Here is a 14,961-nt window from a genome sequence, read left to right as displayed (position 1 = left end):
GGTTTTCTTGACTGCCAACCCTTATATATAGGTATATATATATATATATATATATATATATATATATATATATATATATATATATATCGCACCAGACCGGTATTCTGGAGGTCGTGGGTTCGGATCCCACCCGGCGGGCATTTTTTCTCTACTTTCTTTGTTTCTTTCGAAATCTTTATCTGTTTCAATTACCTACCACATCCTCCCCTTTGTTTCCGAGGTTTTCTTGACTGCCAACCCTTATTTCTGTCATATATATATATATATATATATATATATATATATATATATATATATACAGAAAGATAGGGCAGCCATCTACAACGCCAAAGGAGGCATAGGGGTGTGGTTAGGCTCTTTTCTTTTTCACTACGGTTAATGAAGTAAACATTTTTTTTAATATACAGACTAAAGAAAGAAAGAAAACACGCGCCCAGAGTGGGGACCGAACCCACGCCATTCGATTGCATGTCGAATGCCTTACCAATTCGGCTATCTGGGCGACTGTGTTCTCCTTCACTTTCTGGGCTATTTATATTTACTAGAAGTGTATCTGACGCTTGAGAGTAGTAGCCAGTGCCACTCTGACTACACGGGGAGAAGGGGACCTTCTTTTCAACCCCCGGGGCGTGACTCCAGCGTCTACAGCCTGTCATGACGGGTAACTGGCGGGAAGCCCTCTTATGCTACCTAGGCATCAAGGCTGCCAGAACCGAGACCCTCGCTAGGCTTTCGCAGAATAATATAGTAAGGAAATGAGGGGCTCGTTGAGGAAAATACAGAAAGATAGGGCAGCAGTCTACAACGCCAAAGGAGGCATAGGGGTGTGGTTAGGCTCTTTTCTTTTTCACTACGGGTAATGAAGTAAACATTTTTTTTAATATACAGACTAAAGAAAGAAAGAAAAACACGCGCCCAGAGTGGTGACCGAACCCACGCCTTTCGATTACATCTGGGTCCCCACTCTGGGCGCGTGTTTTTCTTTCTTTCTTTCTTTCTTTAGTCTACATATTGAAAAAAATGTTTACTTCATTAACCGTAGTGAAAAAGAAAAGAGCCTAACCACACCCCTATGCCTCCTTTGGCGTTGTAGATGGCTGCCCTATCTTTCTGTATTTTCCTCAGCGAGCCCCTCATTTCCTTACTATATTATTCTGCGAAAGCCTAGCGAGGGTCTCGGTTCTGGCAGCCTTGATGCCTAGGTAGCATAAGAGGGCTTCCCGCCAGTTACCCGCTCATGACAGGCTGTAGACGCTGGAGTCACGCCCCGGGGGTTGAAAAGAAGGTCCCCTTCTCCCCGTGTAGTCAGAGTGGCGCTGGCTACCACCCTCAAGCGTCAGATACACTTCTAGTAAATATAAATAGCCCAGAAAGTGAAGGAGAACACAGTCGCCCAGATAGCCGAATTGGTAAGGCATTCGACATGTAATCGAAAGGCGTGGGTTCGGTCCCCACTCTGGGCGCGTGTTTTTCTTTCTTTCGTTAGTCTGTGTATTAAAAAAAATGTTTACTTCATTAACCGTAGTGAAAAAGAAAAGAGCCTAACCACACCCCTATGCCTCCTTTGGCATTGTAGACTGATGCCCTATCTTTCTGTATTTTCCTCAAGGAGCCCCTCATTTCCTTACTATATTATATATATATATATATATATATATATATATATATATATATATATATTTAATGGAAAATGAGAGTCTCGTTGCACTACGACAGAAATAAGGTTTAGTAGTCAAGATAGCCTCCGAAAGAAAAGGGGAGAATGTGATAGGTCATTGAAACAGATGGGTTTAGATTTGTGGGTTCGAATTCCACCCGGCTGGCATTTTATCTCCCCTTTTTTTGGTCTTTCCAAATTTTTTATCTGTTTCATGACCTACCACATTCCCCCCGTTTCTTTCCGAGGCTTTCTTGACTGCCAATCCTTATTTCTGTCTTAATTCAACGAGCCTCTCATTTCCCATTCTGATTCGCTACATACGTAGCCAGGGCCTCTATTCTGGCAGTCTTGGTGCCATATGGAGCTTAAGAGGGTTCAACGCTGGTCGACCACTCGCGACATGTCGTAGAGACTCGAGTTACGACCCGGGGGTTAAAAAGAAGTTCCAATTCACAATATACAAAGCAATATACCTTAACATAAATACCCGAGAAAGTGGAGGGAAAACAGCCCCGCCGGTGGCGTAGTGCACATCGCAACATGCGGGTATTCCGGGGGACGTGGGTTAGGATCCTTCTTGGCGGGTGTTTTTTCTAAACTTTCTTTATCTTTCCAAATTCTTTACCCGTTTCAATGACCTACAACATTCTGCCCTTTGGTTTGCGAGGGTTTCTTGACTACCAACCCTTATTTCTGTCGTAATTCAACGAGCCCATCATTTCCCATAATCATTCTAGATATATATATTTATTATTGTTTAACGAAAGGGCATCATGATAGGAAATGGAAGAGAAAGATCGCCTGTCATCACTGCCCGTGGCGGCATGCTTCTTCGATGTGTAACGAACACAAAAGTAAAGGCGTTGGCGATGGCGTCACCCGTAACCCCAACTGAGCTGATGAACAGACACGAGAGGTCTCTTGTGCTCCTCGAAACGCTGACCGCCGACATATCAGTAGCGGCGAGGAAGGTAAATGGCAGAATGGTTCATGATTGAGGCGGTCAACGTATCTCTATCACGACTGCGTTGTCGAAGCAGCTGGGTTGCCTGTAGGTCGGAAACTAAATCCCCTCCGTAGAAGTATTTGGGGAAAAGAAATCAACATACCCGTCAATACAGTGCGAATACACTTGCATAGCCTCACAACCAGCCCTACGTTATCAACAATTCAATCGCTTGAACTGAACTCAGTTTCAAACCAGTTGATTCCGTTTCCAGACAAAACTGTAATTGCAGCTAGGCGAGAAAATATATTCCACCCTAGAATTCTCGAGCGCGAGCACGGCGACCAAAAAGACACCACTATCCTAATTAGATCAGACTTTTATTGGGATCTTGTGTCAGGCAAAATTTAAAGTTGAGGGCCCAGACGAAAAGTAGTCCTTATGAGACTTGGAGGACAGTGCAAGAAAAAGGACACGAACCTGGAATTAGAGTTAGTTTCTCAAGCATCACAGCACTCCATGCGTACAAGCAGCACTTTCAAGTGACAACATTTTTTGAACAAGTGTTGAAGACAAAGTGAATGGAATCCAATGACCACGCTTCGAATCATCGAGATTAATCCATGATGTCTGCACTTGATAAAGCCATCTCGAACCATGATGGTTGACGCACGTGTTCCGTTCCCTGGAAAAGGAACTTGGACTTTCCAGATATTGCTCTAGTTTCTTAGAAAAAGCTCAAACATTTCAGTCATTCACAAGTGGATCGATTTCTAAGAAAATGACAAAGTTGTGGAGAAGGCGAAAAAGACCACTACGGTGATTATGGTCAAGGCAGGGAAGAGAATGCTCACACGAAATTTGCCCTGAAAGCAAGACATTCAAATGGCGTCGGACGAGCTAAAAACAGAATCAATTGTGCTCGACAACGGTGATACGACTTCACGCGTGTTTTGAATCCCGCTTCGCAACGATAGGCCCCCAAAACAAATTCAGTTCCTACAACACCGTGCGGGTTTCTGAAAGGGCCAGCAGCAAACCGTAAAAATGCAACGCCTCTGACTAGAGGAATTGGATGGATCGGTCTTCTTAAATGGCCAGAAAAGATGAATAATCTTCTGTATCATCATCGCTGCAGCAACAATGAGATCATCATCACCAGTGGCGACCGCCATGCCTGTGGCTCGCTGGAGCTGCTTCATCTTTCTCAGAATCGCCATGAAATACATTGCAATGTGCAAGGTCGCTCTTCTTTTGTACGGAGGTATTTGTGCGTTGAAATTCGATCCCCACAATGGGGTGTTGCATCTTTAAGATTACACCAACATAAAAACGGGCTTCTCTGATTCTTTCAAAATGGCAACAGGTGTTGCCAGGCTTACACTTATTTTTCTACACTTTAGGATCTTGAAAATCAGACACTTGGCAACCAGAAAACAGCGCAGTTAATATAGCGGTGGCAAATGCGATACAGTGTTGAACCGTAATGCGTCTTCTAAAAATGTAGGGAATCACTGTTAGGATTGTTTGGTTGTTAAATAAGTGGTTGAAATATTGTTATCCATCGGTAGACTTGCGTTGTGAAAGATGTTTTGACCTTTCTTTACATTTGCTGCCTTCATAAACATTATTTGGGGATCGCTTTTAAATGAGCAGCCTGAAGTAAACGCTGCTGATAGCTTAGTCGAGGTGCTGCCGGATGATATTACTCTTGAAATACAAACATAGTAGGCAAAGTTTCCGGACAGCGGAGTAACCAATCCTATGGGTAATTAAATTACATAAAAATTTACAACTTTAGCTACTAAGTAACAGTAAACGGGATGTGAAAAAATACTTACGAGAGCATGGGGTGCGTAAGCCACCGCTCTTAGAAATCCTAATGGCCACATCCCTGAATTTACCTGACTTTTTCGAAATCACCCAGCGTAAGGTGATTGCAATAGAGGAACGTGCTCTTCATACAGGGAGACACGGGTACCATAGTTTTTCTACGCTTACAAGCGCGCAGGGCGGGTGGACTTAACACCACCAACAATTCTACAAGGTGGGTATTCCCAACTGCGGACCATGTAAGCAAAGACAATATAAACTTTAAAACAAAAAGAAATTGAACCGTAGTCTGTTATCTTACGATGTCGATTGGGTAACCGCAGCTCGAATTGCGAAAGAGAAGCATGAGCGGAGATGAAAAAATAAAATCTGCGGCGACAAGTGACGACTATTGCGCGAGAAACGAACTAAGAAAGAAAATGTTTTTAGCCTTGTGCCGACATTTCGAGGCATTGGTGTGTGACATTTGTAAACACAGTGCAGGCTTTTATGAGGAGAGAGATTTAAACACAAGCACCCGAGCCGTCTTATTTGAGTAAAATTCTAAGCAAGCAGGCCGTCGTGGTGAATTTGGATCAAGACCGCAGAAAGAGAGTGGTTCAGACAATGAGGAATATAGTACAGTTCAGGACTGTTCGACGAGAGCAGAAAGACATTATTCAACGTATGCGCTGTTGCAAAACGGCCCAAAAGGAACTGGGCGCTAAATAAAAGCGGTTTTAGAAAGAATGAAGATGCACCGAGGTGCCTGGGTTGCACAAGGTTGAAAAAAGTGCCTACGTTGCCCTATTGAACCGAGGGTGGAACTTAAAGCAAAAGCAAAAAAAAGTGGAGGTTTGTTCGCAGAAAGCGCAGATCAAAGGAGTGAAAAGCTGGGGCACGTAATCAAAAGGCGGCGAAATTCTGAAAATTAGAGGCAACTCTGGGAGAATAATTAGCCTCAGCGCTCCTAATTGCTACGAGGGGGTAAAACAACGCAAGAAGCTGAACAGTATTGAGTATAGTCGGAGAGAGAGCTGGTGCCATTTATTGATATTGCGTAAATGAAGACAGGGAGAAAACATGCAGGTGCTAAGGAGTTTACGATAGTGACAACGCGAAAATCTGCCTGGACATTTTGTTGTTCTCTTAGTGGTTATTTTCCTTGATCTGTGCCGCCCGCGCGTGGCTACCTGGCCAGCACCCCAGAACGCTCCGTCGGAAGGTAGTTTCACTGGCTCGCCATAGTCAGGAGCCACCTGTGTTAACCCTGTGTTACATTCACCACCAAAAGTAGGGTCGTCTTGGACGTGCGGTACCGGTGTACTCTCTTGTGGTGCTGGTGTTACCCTTCCGCTGACGAAGCTGCATGACTTGTAATCCTAGTTTTGTGCGTTGCAAGTTTCTGTTCTCATTACCAACCCTTCAAAAAGAGATCTCCGGTGTTTGCCTTGAAACAATGTGGACAAGACAAAAGAGTGTGCTGTTCAGTTTACTAGACGGAGGTTCTGTTAAGGGAGCGCATTTAACAAAATTCACAAAGGTTCAAGCTGCTTATCTGGGTTGTTGGTTGTGGCCCAAGGGCACCAAATATGTGTTTTACTGAGTTTCTTTTTTAAACAGTTGTATGGTATAATTGTATACCAGTGTGCTCTAAAAAAGGCGCGAATAAACAATGCATGTTTAATAGTTGCCCCAAAGTGTTCAATGAAAGGTTTCTTAAATACGATATATTTTGTGTCTAGTCTGCTACCCTCCAAAGGAATGATGCAAGCTTGCAAGGTTTTCCAGAAATCTTGTGGTTCACCTCCAGAGCATTGAAAACGGTGGATAATACTCCGACACCTTCCATTTTTTTTGTGAAGCTTCGGGTGTACTGTTAGTGCCATCCCGTCTGGTGCATCGCGAAGAAAAAGGGTGTTGTTACTAAGTGTTGGTGTTTAACGTCGCCTTTACTCGAGCATTTTGGATGTTTGTTGCGCAAGTAGTCTATGTTTTTTTTTGTAGCATTAACTAAGACCAGTTGGCTGATTGTACGTTACTTATAACTGTTGACAAAAAGTACCGTGTTTTTGGTGAACAATGTTACAGTTACAAGGCGCATGCTGGGAGTTTGGCTTCAGCAATCATGGCTGTTGAAAGCCCTGTAGCGACTGAGATTTCTTGGTTGTGTTAAGACCTCACACAAGATAAAATTTAGATATACGTCACCAGATAAAGCACTTTTGCCATTTACGCAAACGTTTTAACAATATCTGCGCTTATGAAATATTGTACTGTGCCACAGGACTTGCACAGTTTTCAGTTCGTGATAACCGCAACTTTGATAGCGCCTTGTAAAGTTACATATATAATTGGTGGCCAGCGCTGGGCTGTCAGTTGAGCATAGTTCTTCATTTATCCGCTTGGAGTATAACCATGTCGTCACAAAGTAATATTGCGATTATTTGGGTATGGTCGGTATGGTCGCGTTAGAATTTCACTGTAGAACCTTATGTTCGGGTAAGAATTGAGATGGGAGATGCCAAAACGTAGAGGGTGCCGCAACTACATTACCTGATTACAAGGGTAGTGTGCATGCAGCTGCGTGTGGGTGTAGTTTGAGTGTGAAGGCTATTACAATTCGGGATTTATCGCTTTTCCCGAAACCTTTGCGCATGAGTGAGTGAAAGCCACTACAACATTTTTTAAGACGTGTACTGATGCTGCTTTCATCAAACGTTTCACCATTTGAATCCAAAGTGCCATAAATTCAGGAAAGAACAATTCTTAAATAACCGGCAAGTTCTGGTACTGCCCAGAGTCGGATTTTTAATCGTTTGGCTTGCACTTTAGCTGTTTTGTCCTGGGTGCTGCAGTTTACAGGAGTGCCGCAGTGGGTAACTAAAAGGCAATGGACGCGTGTCCTGGCTCATCTATTTGGTTGTATAGAGATTATGAAGCTTAGCCCGAATAAATCGAGAACCAGGCATACGCGAGGTTACAAAATGTGGCAATATTTCGGGTATTTTATTGACCAAAATACTTAATAGCTGTCGGTAGGTGAGTCGCAGCTTGGTTCTGTTCCACATGCCTAGTTCTAAAGCCTCATCCATGATGACGTTGAACATCTATGAAGGAGGAGATTCACACTGTGCCTAACAGATTTCCCGAAATCTCCGTGCCGTATTGTGTTTTGTGGCGGCCAGCGAAACCAGCTGCGCAAGCACCCTTTTCTTTCGGACCACGTGCGCCTCGGTGCAATTCCCGCTCCCCCACATGTGTACATCTCTGTTGCCGCTGAGAGTTAAATACACGTTTGTCGCAATAAAAGTTTTTCTTCTCTGCCTGATCCGGCCTATGCTGCGGTGCCATGCGTGATGGAGTTACTGCAGCGCCGACGAGTCGGGAAAGCGGCCACAGTGTAATAAATAAACACGAAGGCCATGCGTAACTGAAAGCGCGGACGACTGCCGAGACCTGCTTTCAGCTCTTGGGTTTTGACTACACATAAGATAAGTCAAAAGCACACCTCATTCGCGCTAAACCGTACTTTGCAGGCAACCCCATTACAAACCAAAAAAGATAGCGAGCACTGCTTATGGAAGCGCTCACCGCGCTGACTGCCCAAGTTTTAGCAGGGCTCCAACGCCGAATTCCCTCTTTTATACGGAAGCGGTGGCAGCCTTGACGACTAGTACTATTTCAAGCCACACGACATAGCAGATCGATAAAAGATTTTCACCCGCTGCAATCACAAAGGGGACTTGGTGCCCGTATTCCTGGTAGAAATGGCTCGCACAACAGACAGTTGCAATTTCGGTGATACGCGCGACTGATTGTTGAGGGTTAGATTGTTTGAGGCGTACGCTCAACTAACCTGCGCAAGCAATTACTGACGAAGAATGATTTAGCCCTAGCGGAGGCTTAATCAATGGCCATTGTTTCCGAAGCCTTTTACAACGATGCAAGCAAATCGAGTGCCGAACTGCCTACGGTGCTCAAAATGGAAACACAGCATCTCTCACCATTTTGGGATAGGCGTACACGAGGCACGTGGGAAGAGCGCCGTAGATGTAGAGGCGCGTAGCACAAGGATAACGCATGCCGCTGGATAAACGGACGCAGGTATTGCTGTGGCCGACGCGGTCATTTGGCAGAGAAATGTTACAGTGCCTCAGCTTACGTAAAGGTTGGAAGGCGAACAGTGAACCTCAAAACACGTACACCTAAAAGCCGGGCAAGCAGTGTCATTGGCGGCGCGCACATTTTTATGTTGATATCGGGAATAAATAATTGATTGCAATCACCGATACTGCCCACATATTGGTGGGCGGACATTGCACTACCCATGCAAGTGGACACGGGATCCCCAGTGTGTGTCATATCACGGCGAAATGATTGATTGATTGTATTGTTTAACGCGCCGACGCAATGCAGGCGATGCGGCGCGCCGTAGTGGAGGGCTCCGGATTAATTTTGACCAGCTGGGGATCTTTTACGTGGGCCTAATTCTCGTACACACGGGCGTTTTTGCTTTTCGCCTCCACCAGAAAAGCGGCCACCGCGGCCGGGAATCGAACCCGCGACCTTGTGCTCAGCAGCGCAACTCCTTAGCCACTGAGCCACCGCGCCGGCTATCACGGCGAAATACGATCGACACCACGCACACTGGCCGCATCTGAAACCACCACGAGTAAGGTTGTCTTGGTAAGCAGGGCAGCTGCTGGTGTCGGATGAACTGGAAATTTCAGGGAGGTGTAAATGGTGTCGGTAGCTTGTCCACCTATTATAGTGCCTGACTCTGCAGGACGGAGTCTATGGGGCAGCGATCTCTTTGCTCTGCTGGGCAAACGGGCGTTCCTAATGGAGACCTGTGTGCGCCGTACCCGACACTAAGAACCAAACAAGGCGACGATATGGTGAACCTGCTACTACGCGAGTATAAGGACCTTTTCTAAACAGATATTAGACTACTAAAAGAGCACTAGCGAACCTGGAACTCCAGGAGACAGCGACACCATTATTCTGTGAGCCCAGGTCCCTCCCTTCCTTACTACTACGCGAAAACGTACCTCGTGAAATTCATCGGCTAGTGTCACTTGAAATATTATCACCCGTGCAACACGCGGAATGAATTACACCTACCGCAGTAGTCCTGAAAAATAATGACGTCGTAAGGATAAGCGGTGACTTCAACACCACGCTTAACCTAGCATGCGAGATGGATCATTACCCCCAGCGTTTTGTAGACATGCTCGCAAGCCTATATGACGGTGAATGCTTCAACATCCTAGATTGAAAGATGCGTACAATCGTTTGCTCATGTTGAAGAATCCGCCAGCTCTGTGTCATTACACGCACCACGGGCTCTTTCAGTATAAAAGACTTCCGTTTATAGGAGTTTCTGCACCAGCCATTTTAAAGAGAAAATAGATGATACATTGCGGGTTACCGGGCGTCCGAGCATACCTTGATAATAATTCCAATGTGTTTCATAATTTTGGGGCTGTTTTCCTTAAACATACTTTGTGATCACGCATTTTCTGCACCTGTTTGGTGACGAGACGTTCAATCGAGTGGCGGATAGAAAGATAGGACCATTTTTTTTCTGCGTAGCTGCCCAGAGAAAAAGTATTTTTTCAGAACAATACCTATGTCTGGATATTTTTTTTCGTCGTGCCTAAGCGTGACTCACAGGAACGCAACCGTATTCGTTTGATTCCAGTACAAAAAAAAGTTGGGGCCGTTTCCCCGGGCGTTCTTCTAATTTTTTTGCATAATCATTATAATTCATATTTTGAGCACCAGCTTGGATGATAAGAGGAGCCGGTAATATTCGTCGCATCGGCGAAAATTTGTTATCTTGTGCAATTTCACTCTACCCCAAGAATCTATGGACAAAAACCGCCACGATTATTTTTTAATTCCCACAGAACCAACAAGCTCAGTCTCGGCTTGCAGCACTAATCCAAGATTTTGATTAGCCCACATGCCGCAGTAGTTTCGGTTGGGCGCTGTTCCTGGCGGGAATGGGATAGACGGCCCGTGTTTTCAGAGATAAGGGTATGGATTGGGGCATACATAAAATACACACCGGCTCCTGAAGGACTTCGTTCTCGGTTTGACCGAAGTGATGAACTCTCCAACCAAGTAAAAACTCGAACAGCAGCCCGTGATGGCTTCCGCTGTCTGCCGCGGGATTGGCAGCTTTGCTGGAATTATCAGGGTCTCTGAAGACGGCAGCTACTGTAGAGTTTTCGTTGGCCTGGTCCGTGCATTTGAATGTTCAGTGGTGATCAGCCAATGGCGCATGATGCAATCGCCTGCAGACTTCCTGGGGCTGGGTTCTGCGATACAGTTTCATTAGCAATCTCGACAAGAATCGGCATTGTACTTTTAAGAATAAAAAATCTGCTGTAAAGAGAGAGTAATTTTTCTGCTATAGGTAAAATGAGCACAAAAATTTGGACTACGCTCACTTTCTATGATATTTGCAAATATGAAAGGGCAAATTCCGGATACTACTAAAAACGGAAGTCAACAGTCGTTTCATAAAGAGTTTGGCGCAGAATCTTTTAGGGGCGAAGCTCCTCTTGGTCGGGTCCTGTCCCGTCCCTCGTTGATGCCGTACACGGCAGCATAATAATGATTGTGGCGGGATCCCCCTAGGCATTGGCCAACCAAAGATTGGCCGAAGAGGTCAAAACGTTCAACGCTTTCATTGCTACCCAAAGGAGGAGAGGAAGAAGACGAGGTTGTCGTTCGTCACCTGCTAGCTCAAGACACGTACCGGGGGTACGCGACACAAGACGCTCTGCAGAAGGCGACGGCCAGGGTGGCTAAAATGACACACACCGACTTCGCTAACACACCCATGAAGATTCTCATTGTCCAAAACAAGACCTACATAATCACCACAAACTTCGACGTCGTCGACGGGCTTGTCAACGAAGCGGTAGAAAGTCTGAAGCTTTGCGAGCGAGGAGTGGTGGCCTTGAAGCGGCGGCCCCCGGTTTCAATCCCACGACTCTCTGGCCACGACGGGAGCTACGTGGCGCAATTCCCACTGCGCTACAAACCGAGACGCGAGCATGGCTACAAATGCGTCTTTTGTCCTTCACTCATTGAGATGGTGCGCGCCGTCAAGAAGATCTATAACAACTCGTCCAGTCTTTATATGATGTGTGGGCGAATGTTTAACGGTTTTACCGATGAGCATTTTAGCTTCAGCCTCTCATCATCATTCGCTTCGTGGATGATGATGAGAGGGCGAAGAGATTTTTTTTAAATATGAAGGCTCATTGGTACTCAGGACTTAAGTCAGCAATAGTAAAGATGTTATAGTCAATTCCGCGATGTCCGGTGCCGATCAGGAACCCGATCACTCGGGCTCCAGTTGGTTTTTCATGAGGCTCAAAAGGGTGATGATGTAAGTTATCAGCAATGCAAGCCGAAATCACAAACTCTGGGCGGTTCGTTTCCATTTGATGAATGGAAACGAAGAGTTTGCATACAACTGTTTACATTAACGTAGCCGAATTCAGAGTAAGAAAAAGGATAAACTTCACTGTGGTTCAACGCTCACTTCATGTATTTACAACTCCCTCGAGCTAGCTTCGCTCCCCTGCTGACCTTTGTGGAGCAACGTCAGGTTGAAGCGCGGGTCCTCCTGCCTCTTTGGACGCACCCGGCGCACGCCTCTCGCACGGGCCCCGTGATTTCGGTCTCCACATTGATGTCCTTAAACTGGCATGTGCATTTATAGGGAAGGTAAAAACAAGATAGGAGCATTGACTTCACGTGTTACCACGTCCCCTGGATCACGTGGTAAATACAATGTACATATTGGTGCGCTATGCACAGGGCCTGAAACTCTTTCCTATTTTTCTCAGCTGCTGCTCGCCTTCTCCGATGCTAGTTCTGTAAAAAGAGCACCTGATTCGAAACGCATTGGCAGGTGAACACCTAGAAAATTTGCTCTGGCTGCAAAGTCTGTTGCACATTGGTTGTTCGGACCTCCTTCTCGGCTGCTTTCATTACCTCGGAAAGCTAGGAGGGCGCGCCGCAGGAAAATTGTCTGTGGTGCTTATCCAAATTGAGCAGCTGTGGCTCTACAAATCCCGCCGTACTGTTCGCGGACCTCCTAGAAAAAACTTAGTTTCCTTTACACTTTCTCCAATGCATGTGGCATGCTAGGGGTCTCTCCCGACTATTCTTTCTCGTGTGAATTGGAATATAGAAATGAATGAGATTTGTCGCGATAATACGCTGACATGGAAGGAGAATAAAAAAAAAGCGAGGGGCAGCCAATGGGCTGCTAAAGCAAGCGATTGGGACGCCTGAGAGCGTTATACTAGCAGGCACGTGGGGCAGACAAAGTTTAATCGCCCGTTCTTTAGATGACTGTTACAGAAAACGGAGGTTGATTTTAACATAAGCGCTACAATTGGGTGGTTGAGCATCCTTTTTAATAATCAACTGACACAAAATCGCTCACTCATTATTTGCTCATCGTTTAAAAAAAAATTTCATATTGTTTTTTTATGTTATAATTTTCGCGCTCATGCACTCTAAATGAAAGTACCAAAAACGGCAGTCGGGTGTGAAACATGAACCACTTACTATGGATGTTTTCAATATTCCTGCGGTATGTTATTTCTCCCATAACTACAATCCGAGGGGGAGCTATTTTGTGATACGCAGGGTATTTGTGCGCTGACAGCGTCAAAGCTAGCACTGTCAAATTTCTCAGCACTGCTCACAGCATTGCTCACTGCATTGCTCACAGTGCCAAAGCTAGCAAAGCTAGAAAAGCTACAAGTATAGCGTTTACTTTCTTTTATGGCTTGTAAAATAAACACAGAGTAATTTTACCGGAGTAGTTCTATTTTAAGCCCCAGTTTTTTCAACGATCGCCATGCCCAAAGGGAGGATGAGGCTTATATTTCAAAAACCTAAATACCACAGCCACCCCCACCGTACTTTTTTTCTCTGGAGAGCGTCTCGATGACACGGGGGTCAGGAACAATGGTTCATCTGGCAAGCATTAAAAAAAAGACGTGCATACACTGAACCCGCCACTTACATCTGATATTCAGTCACCATCAATGCCATTCAAGTCTGTTGTGCAGCTTGGGCCGCCTCTCATTATCCCACAGCAGGTAGTCTTCTGCTTGGCGAAAACCATGTGTAATTGAAAACTTTATAATTGACTTGGCCACAAGGTCATCTTGGGCCCGCTTCCACACTTCGAAAATCCACCTTGTGAAGATTGCTTACCGAAGGGGATGATTATATTTCCATGCACCTTTTTTCCCTTTGTTTTTCCTAAAGCAGGGGAGGGTGTTTAAAATGGGGTGTGCTTGGAATCCAAAAGCCACGTAAATTAAACCACGTACTTGTAAAAGTATTGTTCGTGGTGGTTGATGAGAAATTCTTCCAAACAAGACTTCTCCTGTCCCTAAAAATACCCTCAAAAGAGTCATATTGCCGCGAACCATGTATGGGTTTGTTTGTTTATTGTTTGGTTTTACTTCCGGGCCATGCCCGGCTGTGTTATCTGCGTTCCAAACGAAGCTCGTCTTCCATTCTTTACTTTTATGTCGCACGGGCTATCACATTAAGATAAGCAGACTGTTTCGCCCTAACTTCGCTATCCCACAATAGTCTTCTGTGATCTACTATGGTATAGATGCGAATCGACGGTTCCAGGAACACTTGCGCCAAAAGATAAAAGCCTGCAGAGCAGACGCCGCGGCATTCGATCTCCGACGCTCACTTGAGTACGTCACTTTGCTGACTGCTGCTTCTCCGCCCGTGTATTATTTGAGTTGTTAGGGGAGCACAATTTCGCTCCAATAAGCGTGTTTTCCTTCAAGACAACAGTGTTGTCTCTGGCTTCGTGACAATATCATCCGCTTTATTCTTCTGAGCACTGAGTGAACTTGTTCGTTAAGAACCAATCGTCTCCTTTTGTCTGAACGCCCTTCAATAACGAGGCTTTTTTTCGGCGAGACATGGCGGTACGGGTGCCTATCGCATCACCGTCACTGTGATCAGGACGTGCACCCTTGCTTAGCCCTTTAGAAGTACCCAGATGCCACAGAATTCACTGAGTGCGCGTTTTTTTAACTCGAGATTTCAAGTGGAGTTGGGATGATGCGAAAGGACGAATACAGTATTCTACGAGAACACGGAGTGTGGTCGAGCATGTTGTGCGTATTTCTGTACATATTTCGGGAAATCCAGGAATTATCACGCATGTAATATATTCGTATATTGAAACGATTTTCTAATGACGGCACATGCACGTTATAACTGGTAGCAAAATAGGAATGCGGTATGTCACTAAATTGGTTAAAAAGAGTCGGAGGAAATAGACGGTTTGGTTTTGGAGCTAAAAGAAGAAAAGGTTATGTTTTGTAAAACGCCAGATTATAAATAAGTTAGTTGCCCAAGCAATATTGATATTCTGTAGTGATCATTACAGAACTGAAATGATACTGTACGTGCGCTATAAGCGTACGTACTGTATTGTACCTACTGTACGCACTGTATCACT

General features: G+C 45.1%; 1 non-coding gene across 1 annotated transcript; it reads right to left on the bottom strand.

The window, feature by feature from the left end:
• Positions 1-430: 430 nt before the first annotated feature.
• Positions 431-502, bottom strand: Trnaa-ugc (transfer RNA alanine (anticodon UGC)). The gene has a single exon. It is a non-coding gene; the product is annotated as a tRNA-Ala (tRNA).
• Positions 503-14,961: the final 14,459 nt, after the last annotated feature.

Source organism: Haemaphysalis longicornis, unplaced genomic scaffold (assembly GCF_048455015.1).
Source record: "Haemaphysalis longicornis isolate Haplotype H1 unplaced genomic scaffold, Haemaphysalis longicornis Haplotype H1 scaffold_5, whole genome shotgun sequence".
Lineage (NCBI taxonomy): Eukaryota > Metazoa > Arthropoda > Arachnida > Ixodida > Ixodidae > Haemaphysalis > Haemaphysalis longicornis.
This window is presented reverse-complemented; position numbering and strand designations above follow the sequence as displayed.